This window comes from Mirounga angustirostris, unplaced genomic scaffold (assembly GCF_029215605.1).
Source record: "Mirounga angustirostris isolate CCGP_5_RB_7025 unplaced genomic scaffold, mMirAng1.0.hap1 SCAF_4, whole genome shotgun sequence".
NCBI classification, from domain to species: Eukaryota; Metazoa; Chordata; class Mammalia; order Carnivora; family Phocidae; genus Mirounga; species Mirounga angustirostris.
Genome location: NW_026991712.1, coordinates 113,018,750 through 113,039,568, shown reverse-complemented (window position 1 = coordinate 113,039,568; position 20,819 = coordinate 113,018,750). Strand labels below are relative to the sequence as shown.

The 20,819-nt window shown below is 38.0% G+C and overlaps 1 non-coding gene across 1 annotated transcript; it reads left to right on the top strand.

Annotated features, from left to right (window-relative positions):
- Positions 1 to 3,934: 3,934 nt before the first annotated feature.
- LOC123860696 (small nucleolar RNA SNORD58) lies at positions 3,935 to 4,000 on the top strand. Its single transcript, XR_006794813.1, has one exon. It is a non-coding gene; the product is annotated as a small nucleolar RNA SNORD58 (small nucleolar RNA).
- The last annotated feature ends 16,819 nt before the right edge of the window (positions 4,001 to 20,819 follow it).

Genomic DNA, 20,819 nt, shown 5'->3' with positions numbered 1-20,819 from the left:
TCATTTCAGTTTTCTCAGAGGCAAAGGAAGTAAGGTCATCAATAGAGAAGTGAAGAAGAGTAACTGAGCTTTGAGGAGAGAAAAGGTGTGAAGTAGTTATCTAGGAGAATGAGAAGATGAATGGACTAGGGAAAAATCATATGCTTACTGAGTGCCATAAGGACCCACTTGAGTTCATGGTCATGAATTTAACTGAGATTAAGTCAGTGTGGTGGTGCCTTTTTTTGTCCACTAATAATTGGCTACCAGGATGCAGGCTCAGAATAGGCTTAGAATTCTTTTTAATCAGGTTTCAGCAAGGAAGTTGAGAATATAACTAAGGGAGAGATTATGATTCTCCATGGAGTTTGGGATGAGGGAAGAATGAATATGGAGAGATTAAGGACAGAGAAAAAGTGGTAGGATCAATGAATTGCAAGTTTTTGAGGGACTGTAGGAGTCAGAGAATAAAAGGGAATTAGCTGGAAAGATAGATAGATAATAAAGAGTCTGACTCCATTTTAAAATTTTCATTGACAGCTTTCAAGCTCCACCTCTTCTCTTTTCCCTGTGCCGCACACCCAGGAAAATTGATAAGATGACTCTTTTGGTGCTGGTGGAAAGTACAAACCATGCAAGACCTAGCCCACTCGAGGGAACCTTCACCCTGGTCCTACCCCTCTATCACCATAAAACCCTAAGACAGTCTCCTTTCTCTGCTCCCTTAGACCACATTTGTACCAGCTTACGAGCCTGCTCTGCTCTCCACAGAGAGCTGCTTTTTGTGAGTAATAAAAATTTTTTTAAGATTTTAGTTTTAAGTAATCTCTATACCCAACATGGGGCTCAAACTCACAACCCTGAAACCAAGAGCTACACGCTCCACCGACTGACCCAGCCAGGTGCCCCATACAACTTTTCATACTCTCTTGGTACGTGTGTGGCATCATCAGTATCGACATCCAAACCAAATCTGAGGTAGAGGAGTCCATCCTACTTCTGCAGAGTGACCACAGCAATATGGCTATTAGAGTGGGATGCATGAAAACAAGATTATGGAGAAGTGATGCAGTCTAGAGTGGAATGCAACAATGGCAGTGAGTGCCTAAGGAGTGTGGAATACAGTGTCATTGGAAGAGACTCAAGGAGAGTATCATAAGGATTATCTAGTATATATTGAAAACAAGACTTAGAATTAGGAAAGGTGCTAGAGAGGATGCCAGTAGCCAAAAGATAAAGTCCTTGAAAAATAAGGCAGAGTGATATATGAGTGAGTAGGTGACTACCACAATGAGGAGGGTGACAACATCAGGGGACATGAGTTAAAAAACAAAGCAAAGCAAATACTGGGCAGGGGGAGAAATTAGAAAAGAGAGAACAGCCTGAAAGAAGCAATGAACAGCAAGGAGGATTCCTATCCCACCTCCAAGTCCAGTGGAATGTTTCCTTTCTCTAGCTTATTGTAAGAATATAGTATGTAATACATATAACATATAAAATATGTGTTAATCACCTATTTATGTTATCAGTAAGGCTTCCAGTCAGTAGTGGGCTTTTAAATTTTTGGAGAGTCAAAAGTTATGCACAGATTTTCGACTACATGGTGGTGGTGTTGGCACTCCTAGCCCCCATGTAATTCAAGGATCAACTGTATAGGAAAATCAAGATCAGTAATCTTTGAACTCTTTTGTTTATATAACCTCAAAAGAGCTTTGAAAAATACATCTATCCCCTTCTCATTTTTATATCAGTGTCCAAAATTTTTATCATAAAATAAAACAATTGTAAAGGAAGCAATTTCAATATTACATTGTAAATATTGGCATTTAAAAATAAGAGCCACACAAGTCTTAAGTATGTTCAGTGGGCTATAAATACCACAGCAGTTTGATACAATTTAAAGAGTAAATTAAAAAATTATTTCTTCAGCTATCCTAATTGAAACATTATTCCTTTTTCTTCTTCTTTAACTTTTATAATTCCATTTCCCTTATAGAATTTTGTCCTGTTATATATTTTTACAGATTCTAATTTATTTTTCAACCTGTCATACTTCCCTGCAATAAAAAAATAATTTGGCATGTTAATGCCGTTTACTTTCATTTTAAAAATTTGATTTTTGAATACATAATACTCTCATCTGTTTCAAAAAGAGAAACTAACTTAAAAGTGTAGATTGAGAAGTCTTTTTCCCACACTCATGCCTTTCTACCTTATCCCTACCCTACAAAGATAATCACTCATTAATTTTTAATGTATTCTTCCAGTGCCAGTGTTCCTTTATAAATAAAAACAAAATTGAATATGTATTTTGAGTTGAATATATATTTCATCCCCCCTTATCTTACATAAAAGATGAATTGCTTTATTACAGTTTTAAAAACTGTAGAATGGCAGTGTACTGATTAGATTAATGAAAATGTACTAATTAGACCAATATCAAATCACACCCCTGATAAGAACTCTTCCTTTACCTTTTACCTTAAGTGTGGGATTGGGTCACCAATTCAACTCACATTCTTCAAGGACGTTTCAAAAACCTATGGTGCTTTTAGTTTTTTGGATTCAATACCAATAAGAGCCAAGGTTGCAAATGGCAGTCCTAGGCAGGCATGTTTTGTTTGGGTGGTTCAACATTTACAGATTGGGACATTTCACATAAAGATCCAGATTTCTGACTCTTGTGAAAATTGGATGATCAGCTAACTCACTGTTTCATTCACTCAACAACAAAGTTGGCGTCTGAGTACAGCATCCTCCTCTTTTCTGGGCCTGTGCTCTACAGTTTGCCACAGTTACCCCCCTCACTCCCTAATGTTTCTGCCTCAGCCCCCAGCACTTATATCTCTTTCCAGGCTGCCTACAGGCATCTGAGTTAACCTCCTTGTGAGTGATTTGGGAAAGTAGACACAATCAGGAGTTTCTTTGAAGCTTCAAAATGGGAAGCAGGAAAGGGACTAGTGGAGAGAATAGAAGGGAGATTAGGCTCTGAACTAGTGATTCAATTAAAAAAGAACCCCTGGTTTATGTGAAATTCCCCAGAGAACAGAATAGACAAATTATTTACACTGTGTCCTGGGGTACAAATTCGGTCACCACCATCCACTAGAATGGTAAGGCAAGGTGGTGACTGAATTTGCACCCCAGGGAAAAATGAAGTGTGTTGTGACTTAGTCATGAGAACATAAGACAAAAATGAGAGACAGGGCATTAAAATAAAAAAAATTAATAGAAAGGAAGGAAAGAAGGAAACTAAAATGAGAGAGAAGGCACATATTTATCTTCTATGAAAAGGCAAATTGAATATTGATTTTTAAAAATACAATGAGTCTCTAATTGCTGATATCACCACCAAATATTATGAATCTATTGTGTCCAAAATATTTATAAAATGATGTTAGGAGTATAGAACACAAGAAATTTAAAAGGAAGTAGGGCAGGCATTTTGTGTCTGGTTTTTTAGTATTTAATTTAATTTAAAGGAATGATTAGAATTTGACAGTAAATTCTAGTTCATTATTGTGTCCTTAATACCTAGCACAGCACCTGGCATATAGAAGATAATCCATAAACATTTGCTGAAAGGATGAATGAATAAATGAGGCTGCCAGGAGGACAAAAATGCAAAAACAGAATAGGTTTTAAAGATGTTTTAACTTAAAAGCAACATTCAAAATCTGAAACAGAATTATGAATGACAATCTATATTCCATTGTTCATTCTTATTGGTACATTCCCTGAAGAAATATTGTGGGTTTTTTGGAACAGTTCCTCAAGAAAATAAACAGCCTATAATAATTTGATGCTAAGATTTCATCTGACTTGAGGCATAACACTGTAATTCTGGAAATTGAAATTCCCCCAATGAAAACATGGCACTGAAAGACTTCTATTGAGAATTCACGATGACTATAGCAAGCATGTCAGAAATTATCATATAAAACTTGTCACATGCCTGTGATGATGGCATTTCTTAGAACACCTTTGGATTAATCATGAAAACAACTATTCTCTGAGCAGCTGCTGGAAGAAAAAAAAACTTGTCACATGGAAGTTATTGAAGGGTTTACTTTGTTATGGTGGGTTGTGGTCTTCAGCAGGATATCAACTTGTCCTGAGACAGAATATTTTCAGCCTCTGGCAATAGTCTCAGGGTCTCCTATAGAATAACTGTCAATGTCATAACATTCAAATAGCATTCTACAATCTGGTTTCCCTATTTTGTGTATAAGGATATGCCATGCTCTCTACAGAAGGGGGAAATTGCATAGAGACTTCAGCAAGAGGTGACCTGGTAGCATACTCCCAGAGCCCTGCTTATTAGGGTGATTTGTAGTGTGGTCTTCCCTCTGAAGACCAACCCTAAATATTTCCCAGTTCTCTTGAGCACAGGAATAACCATCCAAATCTAGGGAACATCCAATTCTCTCAGATGACAGCAGAGATCTTAGGAGACCTAGATGTTTCCTCACTGATTGCCCCCAGTAAAATCCAGTCCGAACCAACCAATTCAGAAGATGTAATAAGGGTCCAGATTTCTTGTGGAGCATATTCCTTATCTCTTTCCAAGTTCTTTTTTTTTTTTTCTCTCTCATTTTCTTCAGTGTTTATTGTTTTCCATGTAGTGATTAGGAGCTATCTGGAGACAGATTTTTGTTTGTCTGGTTCCGCCACTTTCTCGCTGTGTGACCTCCTTGGGCAAGTTACTTAAAATCTCCATGCCTTAATTTCATCTTTAGTAGTAGGTCAGTAAACCTGTGTGACAATTAAATTAAGCTGTATGTTATAAAGTTCTTAGCATAATACCTCACGCAGGGTAAGTACTACACACACATAGATGCCTAAAATGCCATGCTGGAAAACCATGGGCAATCACTTTTTTTTTAAGTGAAAAAAACAATAAAAGGAGTTTTTCACTTCAAAAGCATAATTGGGTAAATAGACAAATTTACAACCATTCCTGTGAAATTTGTTATTGAACAAATTCATGGAGCACCAACATCTTTAACCAACCTTCCCTAAAAGCTTTAGGTAAAAATCCATCTTTGAGTTTTAGGGGAATGAGCTTTTCCATACAAATTAATTTTCCTTTTTTTTAAGATTCATTTATTTTAGTGGGGGAGGAGCAGAAGGGGAGGGAGAGGGAGAGAGAGAATCTCAAACAGCCTCCCTGCTGAGCACAGAGCCTGAAATGGGGCTTGATACCACACCTTGAGATCATGACCTGAGCTGAAATCAAGAGTCACCCACTTAACTGACTGAGCCAATCAGGTACCCCCACAAATTAATTTTCTTAGTAAACAAAACTAGTCCCTTAGTACCAACTAGTACCAGTACCAACTCTTGTAAAAATTTTGACCATTGTTACATGAACAAAAATCTTTTTGAACTATGTCACCTATGTCCCTGTCTTATTAAACATAATAAACACAGTTTAACAATTTCTTGATGCTATAGGATCATACTATATAGAATCACATATCGGGCATCTTGGGAGTAGGCTGGGTGATAACAGAGAAGGGAAGCGAACCAGTCTTGAACATATCCACTGGGATAGGATTGGAACTTGGGATTACTGACATATTAATAGGTATTCAGAATATTTCAAGGTATCAGGCCATAGTTCATAAAGGCATTTGTCAGTGGGTGGCCCAAGGCAGCAGTCGAACACATAATCAAGTTGACACAAAATCAAATAGCGCAGGGGGAGATAGTTCTCTGGGATTCAGACCAGCAGACCGGAGGTGGTAACTGGAAGGTCTGTCCACAGATTGTCAGGTTCTATAACCACAACCTGTGTAAAGGGCAGGGCTCCAAACCTGGAGGTGATGGCTGTGCTGGGCAGACAACTGGAAGATAAATTGTGGAATAGAGACCAAGGGAAAGGTTTAATTGTAAGAGTAGGGACACATGAAGAGAGTTAAAGTCTAGGATATTATCAAGGTGAAACCAGTACAAGGATGACTTGATCCTAGGTCGTAGACTGTGGGGCTGGAATCAGTTAAAAACCTTTCTCGGGTAAGGAGATGTTGGGTAATTTGCCCAAGCCCATGCTATGAAGCTGCACAGCCAGAACTGTACCACAGGATATCTGACTCCCTACATATTTCTGCTGCTTTGCTTGGTTCACTTTAAAATAAAACAAGGGGGGCGCCTGGGTGGCTCAGTCGTTAAGCATCTGCCTTCGGCTCAGGTCATGATCCCAGGGTCCTGGGATCGAGCCCCGCATCAGGCTCCCTGCTCAGCGGGAAGCCTGCTTCTCCCTCTCCCATTCCCCCTGCTTGTGTTCCCCCTCTCATTCTGTCTCTCTCTGTCAAATAAATAAATAAAATCTTAAATAAAATAAAATAAAATAAAGGTTATACTTTCTGGAAAATATAGAAATGACTGGCTTTGTTTTTCTGATTCCAAGAAAAATTCCAATGGTAAAATTCTAGAGTCACATAATTAATTTATAATTTTTGATGGGATAAGAGTGAGTTGCCACTTTATTTTTTTTAAAGATTTTATTTATATATTTATTTATTTGAGAGAGAGAGAGCACAAGAGCAGGGTGAGGGGTAGAGGGAGAAGCCGACTCCCCACTGAGCAGGGAGTCCCATGCAGGGCTTGATCCTGGGACTCTGGGATCATGACCTGAGCCGAAGGCAGACACCTAACAAACTGAGCCACCCAGGCACCCCTGCCCCTTTATTAATAAGAAAAATATATTGATGATATGGAATGGCTTGCTACATGTGTACCTTAAGAATTAATTCTTTTAATAAAATAAAAAAATAATTAATTCTTTTAAATTCCTACAACCTAAATTTAAACTTTTTTTAAAGATTTTATTGAAAGAGAGAGAGAGAGCACATGCACAAGTAGGAGGGAGGAGTAGAGGGAGAAGCAGACTCCCCACCAAGCAAGGAGCCCAAAGTGGGTCTTGATCCCAGGCCTCTGGGATCATGACCTGAACTGAAGGCAGTCACTTAAACTGAGCCACCCAGGTGCCCTAAAATTAAACTTTTCAAAAGAAGCCTGTATATCCTTATGAAAATAGCACAATTCAATTAGATTTGAAATTAAACACTAGTTTCAAATTTGGTACCCTAAAAATACATTATTATAAGTGTTTATGAATGTGAAGATATTTACCCATTAAAAATATCTAAATTCATATATTCAAAATTTGGTAATAAGCTAAAAGCATTTAGTTCAAAGGAACAAAATTTTCTTGACGTGAAAAATAGAATATTATTAAGAATCAATGATCTCTCAGGGTTCTCATTTTAAATTCTTCTTAGATGATTATTATTTTATTGCCTGTATTACCAACAATAAATATCTTTCTTTTGAATCCAGATCTTTTTAACTTTATGTTCCCTATTACTGCCTTCCTGAGATTCAGATCTAAAGGAGGCTAGTAACCTTCCGCTCCAATCCTGCATTTCCTTTTTCCAAAAGGGTATTTCCTCTTGCTTGCTCCACCTAAAGCTCGAAAAATGTCAGTTCTGGAATTGTGAACAATGGTGGTGCTTTACAAAAACAGGTTAAAAAAAATCAAACAGGTAAGGGAACCTGGAGGTGGATATCTGCTAGGCAGTGGGCAAGCAGGCATAGAAAAACAGAAGTCGAGAAGTACACAGAAACCAAAGGACAGGAAAAATCAGTATCCAAGAATCAAAGACAGGTGGAATTCAGAGTGTGCCAGAAATCAGGCAAGGACACCAAATTGACCAGAAATCCTAAAAGAATGCTTTAAGAAACAGGAATGCCAAAAAGCCAGGTAGATAGGAACTCGGTGAGCAAAAGGGTGATCAGGAGATAAGAGCACAGCCTATGCAAGAGGTCTGGATAACAGAGCCAAGCACCTAGACAAAGAAGTCAATAAGGAAACCTTGATTCTCCAGCCAAACGGTATCCAGCTTGGTACTGTCAGGAGAAGTAGGGAAAAGGAAATCTAGTTGCTCAGGGAAGATGGAATGGGGCCAACCAGAGCAGGTCCTCCTTTTTTCCTTTTGTTAACACAAGATTTGACTGCATGACTAGATAGCTGGCTAATATTCTTCGCTTTCGGACACTTTTATCCAAATAAGAATTCACAGCACTCTGTTGCTCTCTTCCTAGGTGATGTGGCATTCTTAATTGGTTCTCACAGATGCTACACTGATTCAAGTCTTGGCAAGAGATTTACAGCATCTCAGGACAAGTTGAGAACTGAAAATAGATCCTGTCCATTGACTCAGCAGGATTGTAGAGCTTGCTTCTTAATAATCCTACACCAAGTTAGAACTCGTGTCTGAGACATCCTACTCTATCCCAGTGTTGGTCTGATTTTGTTCCAAAGGTAGTTTTCTTATTAAAACAGAAGCATTGACAGCTGGGACCATGTTATATTTTCCCTCTTTAGAGAATGCTAGCCAAGTTCTACAGATATGGAAGTCTGGTGACATTTCCCTCCTCTTTATAAAGTACAGGTCTTGCAGAACCCACTCCCTGTCAAGGCCAACTGGAGAAACAGAATCTTTTATCTTCATTGGCAGAAGGGTTTATCTATTTCATTCCCTTCTTTTAAGTTGGGGGACCAGTCCCCCTCATATGTGGTTTCTCTTCCCACAGTTTCAGTTACCATGGTCAACCACAGTCCAGAAGTAGATAATCCTTTTCTGATGTATTCTCAGAAAGTCAAAGTAGCCAAACACTACATCACAGCGCCTTTGTCATTCACCTCACTTCATCTCATCACATGGACATTTAATCATCTCACAACGTCCTAAGAAGGAGGGTGATATATAGTACAATAAGCTATTTTGAGAGAGAGACCACATCCATATAACTTTTATCACAGTATATTGTTACAATTGTTTTATTTTATTATTGTCATCATTAATATCTTACTGTGCCTAATTTATATATTAAACTTTATCATAGGTGGGTGTGTATAGGAAAAAAGATAGTATATATAGGGTTTGGTACTATCCCTGGTATCCACTGGGGGTCTTGGAACATATACCTTGCAGATAAGAGGTAGGGAAACTACTTTGATGGGTAAGTGACTTTCTGGACATGACTTACCTCATGGGGGTTGATAGCAGAAGTTGAGGGCATTTCCTCGGGAGATAAGATTTCTTTTACATGAGGTTCATGGAATGAGGACTGGTGGATCCAGTTTTTCCTTTCCCTCCTCATTGTCACTACAAGGTCTGACAGGCAACTCTGCACCACATCCAGTTTTGTTGAGGTCTCTGTGGTGAGTGATAGTTTTGTGGGTTTGGATCAGACTACCTGAGTTTGAATTCCAGCTCTATAATTTTCTAGCTGTATGTTTTTGGGTAAGTTACCTAATCTCTCTGGTCACTAGTTTTCTCATCCCTGAAAGATGAAAAATGATACTTAAGTCATAGGCTTCTTGTATGGATTAAACAAAATAACATATCTGAAAGTGTTTTGCATATTGGGAGTTTTCTGTGAACATCAACAAATCTGTTAAGGAAAAGCTTTGGTACCTGAAGGGGGTGGGGCATACACTGTTCTCTCTTGGCCATACATCACAAGACTATTTCCATGTGAGACTGTTCTGTCACAGTGCATAATTTGGTTAAAAGACAAAAAACAAAAAAATCTCCCCAAGGGCCTTTAAAAATAGATGGCTTGTCTCTTGGGCAAATGGAAATTTCCAGTATGCTGACCCCTAGAGAAAGTTTAGCTTAAATCCCCTGTAACTTTTTAACGGTAGCTTGGTAGGTAGCTCAGCATCACCATGCACTTAAAGATCCGTTTTCTACAGCCAAGGAAACAGGCTTAGAAAATTTAGATCATTTATCATAGCTCACGCAGTTAGTCATTTAAAACTGTTCAGTGGTTTAGTAGGTTGCACTTGCATACTGCTGTAGCCTCAGCTAACACCACTGTCCCACAAATGTTTGCATTTAGCCACATGGTTCTTCTTTCAGTTTCTCCATTGCACTGTGCTACCCTGCCCCATGGCTTTTGCACATTCTGTTCTCACTTCCCAAAATGCTTCTGCCTCTCCTTCTCCTCTTCCCAAACTCCTCGCTGTCCTGCAGATATCAATTCAAATAAGTCTTCCCTGACTCCCAAGATAAGTTCTGATCCCACATCACATGCTCCCAAAACCTGTTCATGACCTGTAATGACATTTGTGGGATTATATGATAAGTGCCTTTTTTCACTTCTAGATTATAAGGCTTATGACTTTTTTTTCACTAACCAAAACACAATAGTTTGATCTAGACAATATTGACTTCATAGGGGTCTGTGACTCTCATGGTCACTCTAGAATTATGACAACAGGGTCTGATGTTAATGTTGAGAACACTGGCATTAATATGGTATAACCAGAAACCTTGTAGAAGACTTTGGAATCCTAGCTTGAATCATGAGAGTTTTAGCACATTACATGCTCCAAAGGGAAAGTGGATCCCTCACTACCCTTTACTCAACAAAAGAAGGGGGAGGAGCTTTGGAATCCTTTATAGAAATAAATACAATATAATAAAAATATACTAACATAAATGAGGAAAGGGGTCAAAGGGAAAGTTAAATGGTAGAAAAATATAATACCTAAGGTTTAAAATTAATGTAATGTAATGTGTAATATAGTACAATACATAATATCCAGGCACTAAAATTCATCCATGAACTTCTGTATAGGCACTGGGAAGCACACAAATTTGGCTTAGTGTTTCCTAGTGGCCAAGGGAAAACAAAGCTACCACAAGATTCGTAGTGTAAATAGTGTAAGATAAAAGAGGACCAGATGCTCAGGAAGAAGCACAGCTTTTTCTATATTGTTGTGATGTCTAGACAATGTTCTCAATAACAGTCCTACAGTATGTACAATGATGGAGGTAATGTGGTTGTTTGTTAAAACACCTCAGTGTATACTCAAGGCAAAATTATAAAATGTAGGTCAGAAGAGGGCCATGTCATGAGGGAGAGGGGTGTTCAGACAATGTGACCCAAGAAATCTCTCCAAGGATCTGTCTCCAAAATGACAAAATTTAGAATGTGTAGAGAAGGGGTTCATTCCCATTAGGCCATTCTTCCTGAACATTATTTTTAAAACTAAATTTTTGCTAATAATTCAACACCAGGTAATTCAAGGTTATATTTTCTGAGAAGACTCTCAAGTGTAGAAGTTCTGTAGAAGTTCTATGATGTAATTAAGCATAACCAACATAGAATTGATACCCTTTATGAAAGGAAAGCATCTAACCAGTATGCCAAAATAGAAGGCTACCAAACTTTTGCATAGAGGTAGACTAGAAAATGTAGGGCCAAGATTTTCCTCAGATTATATTTTTGGGTCCATTGCAATACACACACCTAATGGGCATACAACATTAATTCACATCAGAAAAAAATTTAAAAAGAGCTTTAATTACTAAAGTATAGACACTTGTGAAATATTCAAAAGACACAGAAAGCCTTCCTATCCTCATCCTCTCTATTCTCACTGCCCCTGGGTAACCATGGATGCTTTCTTGTCTCCTTTCAGAATTTTCCTATATATAATCTTAAGAAAATCCCTGGGGGGGTGGGGCATCTGGGTGGCTCAGGCTTTAAGCGTCTACCTTCGGCTTAGGTCATGATCCCAGGGTCCTGGGATTGGATCAAACCCCGAATCGGGCTCCCTGCTCAGCAGGAAGCCTGCTTCTCCCTCTCCTACTCCCCCTGCTTGTGTTCCCTCTCTTGCTATGTCTCTCTCTGTTAAATAAATAAATAAAATCTAAAAGAAAAGAAAAGAAAAAAACAGAAAATCCCTGGGGCCTGCTAGAGGGGATCCTGATGCCCCTAACACTGTTATATGATGATTCTCCCATTCTCTCTCTCTCTCTTTTTTTTTTTCATGGAAAGCAGGTAAGATGAACAGGCTGTAACTGTTGTCTATTATTCTTAAGCAAGGTACACCAAGATCTGTGTGGTCTTTCCGAGAAGATAGGACTCATATCTGCAATAAAGGAAAATTTATGAAGCACCCATAAAAACCCTGATTTAAGCTTCTTAGAATTAAAAGCAATGCTTGTTTTTTATATTTCTACAAAAGACTGAGGAGAAACCTGTCAGTTCCTCAGGGTCTTAAGTAAGAGGCCACGACTGACCATCACTATGGGTTCATAACTTCTGCCCTGAGGAAATTAATAGAAGTCGTCAGAACATCTTCCTGTTTTGGAACATTTGCTTGCTTGGTTTGGCGGGGGTTTGGCAAAGGGAGAGGACATCGCTCTTGTTGTTGACCCTCATTGGCTAGTAAGCAAAACTTACTCTGGGGCCCAATCCCATTCAGATCAGTAAGTAAGCTTACCTTCAGGCAAATGGGTAAGGATAGCTGGTTGTTATCAGGGTATTGCTTGGTCAAATTACAAAATATCATACACGTGCACACACACAGACAGACATATACACACACTGCTCACCTGCAATAAAACAAAACAAAACCTCTTTTACAACTCTCTCTCAGTATCCTTTGATTTTTGTCTCACTGTGATTTTTATTAAAGATTTATTTATTTGAGAGAGAGAGAGAGCATGAGAGTAGGCGGAGTGGCAGACAGAGGGAGAAGCAGGCTCCCCGCTGAGCAAGGAGCCTGATGCAGGACGCTGGGATCAAGACCCAAGCCAAAGGCAGACGCTTAACTGACTGAGCCACCCAGATGCCCTCATTATGATTTAAAAAAAAATGAAAATAGGGTCCCAGTCCGAGAGACAAGAAATCCCAGATTTTGAAAGATTCTGTACAAGTGTATTTTTTAAATAGATGAGATTATATTTTATATACCGTAATTTGCTCTTTTTATTTAGCAGTATATCATCTATATGCTAAATTCACCTAAATTCATCCTATTCTTTATAATAATTTTATATATATACTATAAGGCCATAGTTATAAATGACCTTGTTATAAAATTGTTTTAAAATGCGCCATCATATGAATTTACCATTATGTACTGAAACGTTTTTTATTAAAAAAATTTTTAGGGGCGTCTGGGTGCCTCAGTCAGTTAAGGATCTGACTCTTGATTTTGGCTCAGGTCATGATCTCAGGGTCATGAGATTGAGCCCTCGTTGGGCTCCATGCTCAGTGCAGAGTCAGCTTGAGATTCTCTCTCTTCCTTTCCCTCTGCCCCTACCCCTGCACTCTCTCTCTCTCTCTCTCTCTCTCTCTCTCTCGCAAATAAATAAATAAATAAATATCTTTTAAAAATATATTTTACTTTGACTCCAATTTTCACTTGTTGAAATAACACTTTAATGAATATCCTTATGCATAGTTTCCTGGCATGCCATTTCCTGAAAATGAAATTGCTGATCAAAGGATACATGCATTTTAAATCGTGGTTGGTATTGGAAACTTTTCTCCACAAATGTAGTGTCAATTTATACTCTCACAATAGTATATTAAAATATCTGTTTGCTCAGATATTAAGGAACTATTGAAACTTTGTCAATGTGCTAGGCAAGTGAAGAAGTGTCCTCCTTTTGCTTTAATAATTATTTCCCTAATTAGAAGTAAGATTGTGCATCTTTTTATATGTTTTCTAATCATTTATATTTCTTCTTCCGTGAATTACTTCAAAGGTAGTGTTAATTCTTTAGTGAAACCGACCCCTTAGAAGGCTGCTCAAGGGCTAAAACTGGTTCATTAGGGTTCTCTTTGGTTAACAGGCTGTAGAAGGTATATTGTCTCAGGTAACGTAAATGAGGGGTGAGCAGTGTAGCCAAGTGGGCCTCAAGTGTGGCTGCAGCAGGGATTTGAACATCTTCAGAACCCTTCTTGCAGTCTTTGCTGTCCTCTGCCTATTGGCTTTCCTGAGGACGGTCCCATAAGTTCCAGGTGCTCCCAAGTTCCCATCTCCCATATTTGTCACACTCACTGGCCCAGCTGAGATCATGTGTCCATCCATCTCTGTGACCAACGAGATGTTAAAATGACTGCTAGCCCTCACTAGAACCACATGCTTTGTAAGAGAAGAAGAGGAGGAATTTCTAAAAAAGAAGTGGATATGGCAAAGACTAATTAGCTGTCTCTCAATATCCTTGTTCTCCTTTTATCTCTGACTTTTTTCTGGGCACATGGAACTCAGAATGAAGAGAGCATTTCTTAGTTCTCCCTGCCTGTGTGTGACTAAGTTCTAGCCAGTGGAATCTAAGCAGAAGAGTAATTGCAACTTCTAGGAAGAGTCCTCTATAAGAGGGGCATGCCCCTTTCTTCCTTCCTGCTACTTGGAATAGAAGTGTTTTGGTTGGACCCGGAATAGCCAGCGTCATGAAATGGAAGCTGTAGTGACAAATTAGAAGAAGGAATGTGGGTCCCTGATGATCATGGAGCCACACCAGTCCTGAACTGTCAAAATTTATGAAAAGAGAAAGCAAAACTCTAACTTGTTTTAGCTCCTAACATTTTGCATTTGTGGTCACTTCCAGCCAAAACTAATCCTAATGAAGAAGGCACTATTTTACCAGAAGAAGGGAAAGTTGCTGGGGAAAAATAAAACAAAATAAATGCCCACTGCAAAAATTTGGTTAATATTTTTTATTTTTTTAAACTATTTTTTAAAGATTTTATTTATTTGAGAGAGAGAGAATGAGAGACAGAGAGCACGAGAGGGAAGAGGGTCAGAGGGAGAAGCAGACCCCTTGCTGAGCAGAGAACCTGATGCAGGACTTGATACCGGGACTCCAGGATCATGACCTGAGCCGAAGGCAGTCATTCAACCAACTGAGCCACCCAGGCGCCTCAGGTTAATAATTTTTAAAAACCTCACATTAGCTATCCACAGGACTAACTTCCTCACTTCCTTCAAGTCCTTGCTAAGTTATCACTTTTACAATTTTTAAATACCTTTGTCAAGGTGTAATTGATATACAGTAAACTGCATATATTTGAAAGTACAATTTAGTAAGTTTTGATGTATATATACACCTGTGAAGCAACCACCATAGTCAAGATAGGGAATGTATTCATCACCTATACAAGTTTTCATGTATCCCTGTACCCCTCCCTAGATACTCCCTAACAAGGTAACCACTAATGTATTCTCTTGTCACCATAGATCATTTGGCATTGTCTAGAGTTTTAATAATACAGTACGTACTCATTATTTTATTTTATTTTGGCCTGAATTCTTTCACTTACCATAATTATTTTGAGATTCATTCACGCTGATGTGTGTACCAATAGTTCATTGTGTTCTATTTTGAGTAGTACACCGTTGTATGGTTATATTGCAATTTGTTTATCCACTCACCCATTAACAGACATTTGGGTTGCTTCCAATTTTAGACTATTACAAATAAATCTGCTATGAACACTCATGTACAAGTATTTGTATAAGCATATGTTGAACTTCCTTTTGAGTAAATACCTAAGAGTTTGGCTGGATCATGTAATAGTGTATATTTAACTTTTTAAAAGACTTCCAGGGAAAAAAAAAAAAATAAAAGACTTCCAGGGCGCCTGGGTGGCTCAGTCGGTTGAGCGACTGCCTTCGGTTCAGGTCATGATCCCGGAGTCCCGGGATCGAGTCCCGCATCGGGCTCCCTGCTGGGCGGGGAGCCTGCTTCTCCCTCTGACCCTCCCCCCTCTCATGTGCTCATTCTCTCTGTCAAATAATAAATAAAATCTTTAAAAAAAATTAAAAAAAAATAAAAGACTTCCAAACTTATAATATTGCCTTATATTTCCATCGGCAGAGTATGAAGTTTCAGTTTCTCCACATCATTGCCCATACTTCCGATTGTCTATTTTTTATTATAGTGGCTGCATAGTGGTAGCTCATTGTGTTTTTAATTTGCATTTCCCTAATGACTAATAATACGGGTTATCTTTTCATGTGCTTATTTGCCATCCATATATCTTCTTTGGTGAAGGTATTCAAATCTTTTGCTCACTTTTTATTGGATTGTTTGTCTTCTTATCAAGTTTCTTCTAGTCAGTGACTTGCCTTTCCATTTCCTAAATAATATCTTTTGAAGAGCAAAAGTTTTTAATTTTGATAAAGTCCAACTTATCAATTTTCTTTTATGGATTGTGCTCTTGGTATTATATCTGAGAAATCTCTACCTAACCTAAAATCATAAACATTTTACACTGTTTTTTCAGAACTGTTATTTTTAAATTTTTTTTATTTTTTATTTTTTTCCACGATTTTATTTATTTATTTGTCAGAGAGAGACACAGCAAGAGAGGGAACACAAGCAGGAGGAGTGGGAGAGGGAGAAGCAGGCTCCCGCGGGGCAGGGAGCCCGATGCGGGGCTCGATCCCAGGACCCTGGGATCATGACCTGAGCCGAAGGCAGACGCTTAACGACTGAGCCACCCAGGCGCCCCAGAACTGTTATATTTTTAGATTTTTACATTTTGAGTTAATTTTTGCATATAGTATGAGGTATGGATTTAAGTTTATTGTTTTGTATCTGGATATACATTTGTTCCAACACTATTTGTTGAAAAGACTCTCCTTGGTTATTGAATTTGCTTTGTACATTTGTTGAAAATCAGTTGTCCATAATATGTGGGTCTTCTTTTCAAAGTCTCTATTGAATTGATCTATCTATCTTTACACCAATATCACACAGCCTTGAATAGTGTCAGTTTATAGTAAGTCTTGAAATCAGGTAGTGTTTACCCTCCAACTTTGTTCTTTTTTTCTTTTTTCAAAGTCATTTTGGCTATTAAAGTATGTTTGCATTTCCACATGAATTTTAGAGACAGCTTGTCAATTTCTATGAAAAAGCTGAGTGGGATTTTCATTGAAATTGCATTGAATCTAGAGAACAAAATGGGGAGAAGTGATATCTTAACAATATTTAGTCTTCTGACTTATGTACAAGATACAGCTCTCAATTTACTTAGTGTTTCTTTCATTTCTTTCAATAACATTTTATAGTTTTCAATGTACAGGTTTTTCACATCTTATGTCAGATTAAACCCAAAGTATTTCATATTTTTGATACTATTGCAAATGGCATTTTAAAATTTCAATTCCAATTGTTTGTTGGAAACATAGGAATACAATAGATTTTTGTAGGTTAATATTGTGTGCTGAGACCTTACTAAACTCATTTATTCTAGTAGATTTTTGGAGATTCTATCAGATTTTATACATAGGTAATTATTTCATCTGTGAATAAATATAATTGTACCCTTTCTGATCTGGATGTGTTTTGTTTCTCTTCTTTGACCTATTGCTCTAGCTAGAACCTCTAGTACAATGTTGAATAGAAGTCATGAGAATGAAAATCATTGGCTTGTTTCTAATCTTAGGTGGAAAGCATTCTTCTTTCACCATTAAGTTTGATGTTAGCTATAGTTTTTTGTTTTGTTTTGTTTTGCTTTAAAGATTTATTTATTTATCTGAGAGAGAGAGAACGAGCAAGAGGGGCAGAGGGAGAGGGAGAGAGGACTCAAGCAGACTCTGCAGGGCTCGATCTCCTGACCCTGAGATCACGACCTGAACAAAAACTAAGAGCTGGACACTTAACTAACTGCACCAACCAGGTGCCTCTCTAGGTTTTTGATATATACCATTATCAAGTTGAGGAAGTTCCCTTCTAATCTTAGTTTGCTGAGAGTTTTTATTGGCAATGGGTGCTGGATTTTGTTCAGTGTTTTTCCTCCATATATTGAGGTGATCCTATAGCTTTTCTTTTTCCATTCATTAATTTGATAAATTACATTGATTGATTTTTCAAATGTTAAACCACCCTTGCATTCCTAGGATGAATCCAATTTGGCTATCATGTATTATCCTATTTATATATTGTTGGATTTGACTTGGTAAAAATATTTTTAGAATTTTTGCACTGTGTTGTTCACAAGGGACATTGGTCTAAAGTTTTCTTTTCTTGCTATGTCTTTGTCTAGTTTTGGTATCAGGATAATACAAGCCTTACAAAATGAGTTGGGGAAAACTCCCTACTTTTCAATTTTCTGAGAGAGTTTTTGCAGAATTGTATTATTACTTCCCTCCTTTCCTATATTAGTTATAATTTGCCAGTGAAGCAATCTGGGCCTGGAGTTTTCTTTGTAGGAAGGTTTTTAACAAATTTAATACTTTAAAATATAGGGCTATTCAGGTTACTTTTTTTTCTTGAGTAAATTTTAGTAGTCTGTGTCCTTCAAGGAATTTGTCCATTTCATCTAAGCTGTTGAATTTATAGGTACATTATTTATAATATTCCCTTATTACCTTCTTTTTTTTTTTTTTAAGATTTTATTTATTTATTTGAGAGAGAGAGAATGAGAGACAGAGAGCATGAGAGGGAGGAGGGTCAGAGGGAGAAGCAGACTCCCTGCCGAGCAGGGAGCCCGATGCGGGACTCGATCCCGGGACTCCAGGATCATGACCTGAGCCGAAGGCAGTCGCTTAACCAACTGAGCCACCCAGGTGCCCCTTCCCTTATTACCTTCTTAATAGCTATAGAATCTTTAATGATGTCACTTGATATTGGTAATTTGATATTGGAAATTTGCATATTCTCTCTTTTTTCCCTTGACCAATCTGGCTAGAGATTATCAATGTTATTGATTGTCTTAAAGAATCAGCTTTTGGTTTCATTGATTTTTCTCTATTGTTTTCTATTTTATTTATTTCTATTTTATCTTCACTATTTCCTTTCTATTTATCCTGGGTTTAATTTGCTCTTCTTTTTCTAGTTTCTTAAGGTAATTTTTTTAAATTTCAAAAGCATTTTGTCTGCTTTTTTTGTTGTTGTTTCTGGCAGAAGAATAAATCTAGTTCCTGTCTTCAATGATGCCTGGAAACAGAAGTGAGATATAGTTAATAGTAATCAGCTCTTCATAAAACTTTTATTGATCACTGAACCCAAATCTTTCCTTCCATACTTTTTAGGCCTACAGATTCCAAATATCCCATTTCATACATTACCGCTGAATACTTCTGTAAATTGATTTTTTATTTGTTTTACATTTATTTCTTTGAACAAAATTAGAATACAATTAGTGGTTCTTCCTGAGTGAAAAGCCTATCCTTTTTATATTCTCTGGCCTTTCTTTGCATTTTGTGACCTCAAAGTTGAACACATTTCTGGATTTGAGGAAAATAACAGCATGGTTCGCAAACTAAGGGTGCTTTTTTTTTAAATTTCAAGGATCTAATGACACCCCAGGGTTATCCACATGTACTCAAGAGAAGGAGTTAGTGATGGCTTCCATAGATCAGGAAGATAATAAGTGTATATGGTATATAGGCTTCTGAATACCCCATTAGGTTTGAACTCAGCAATTTGGCACAATTCCCTGGAAACAGCCTTAAGATTCAGAGGAAATTAGTGGGATGGGTGGATCCTGCTACATCTGGAAGTCTTTCCCAAGTTGGAATCTGTGGTTTTAAAATATGTCCACAAATTCTTTGCTACCCTCCTCTACAAGAGTCTTCCCTTCCCTTAACTATGGCTAGACTTGGGGAATTGTGTCTAACAAACTGAACATGACATAATTGATGTGTTAATTCCAAGACTAGGCTATAAAAGACACTGCCACTGCAGCTTCTGTCTAGGTTACTCTCTCCTAGATTACTCATTCTGGAGGAAATCAGCTGCCATGTTGTGAGGAATGGTACACACAGTGAAGAACGGAGCCAACAGCCATGCGAGTGAGTCATCTTGGAAGCGGATCATGGGCATTGTTCGAGGCTTGAGATGACGGCAGCCTCAGATGACATATTGACGACAACATCGTAAAAGATCTTAACCAGATCCACCCTGCTAAGCTGTTCCTGGATCTGACCTTTGGGAACTGTGTGAGACAATAAATAACTGCTTTAACTGCTAATTTTGGGGTAATTTGTTATTATAAATAACAAATTATTGTTATCTGTGCAACAGATTTATGGGAAATAGGACTTTCTGGGACTTGAGGTAAATATTAGCAGGCTTCTAGAACTCAGAAGGTACCAGGTACATTTCTCTTTCTATCAGAACACTGATAGAAAAACAATGACAGATTCAGAGGGTCCAGGACAATGGGAGACAAATGTTTCAGTGATGCAGATTTCTGTGGTAAGTGGTCATAAAGAAGTGGAATTTTTTTTTTTTAAGATTTTATTTATTTGACAGAGACATAGCCAGAGAGGGAACACAAGCAGGGGGAGTGGGAGAGGGAGAAGCAGGCTCCCCGCAGAGCAGGGAGCCCAATGCGGGGCTCGATCGCAGGACCCTGAGGATCATGACCTGAGCTGAAGGCAGACGCTTAACGACTGAGCCACCCAGGCGCCCTGCACCAGAAAATTTTTATGGTGATAAAAGAACCACACAGGTTTTAGAAAGTTCAAGAGAGAAAAGGCAAAGATTCTAGAGTTCAGAAGTTAGAGGGCTATTTACTGAAGCAATGAAAGAGATTTCTTTACCTTTCCCCCTCTAATTTAACAGTAGCACATTTAGAAATAAAAAAAAAAAAATACAGGTAAGCAAAAATAAGAAAATAAAAATTACCATATAGAAATAATCACTGTTAGCATTTTTGGTATGTTACTCTGACAAATAAATAGATATAGACAAGTGGGCAGACAAAGTTGGTACTTCAGTTGCCATTTTGGCATTTTTTGAGCTTGGCTGCATCTTGATGGTATGGTATGTGATAAGATCAGTTGGACCCATAGTAGTCATATGTCCATTCCTGCACCTTTGCTCTAAAGCAGGCCCCCTGGTCAGATATTACGCTGTGTGGGATACATGCCTATGGAATCCAAGCATTTTATAAGCTCCTGGCTGAGGCTCTCTTAGGAAAGGCAAACTCATACTTGGAGTATGTATTATCCTTGTAAGAGTGAACCACTAGCTCTTTCAGGATAGGACAGTTCCAGGGCACCTGGG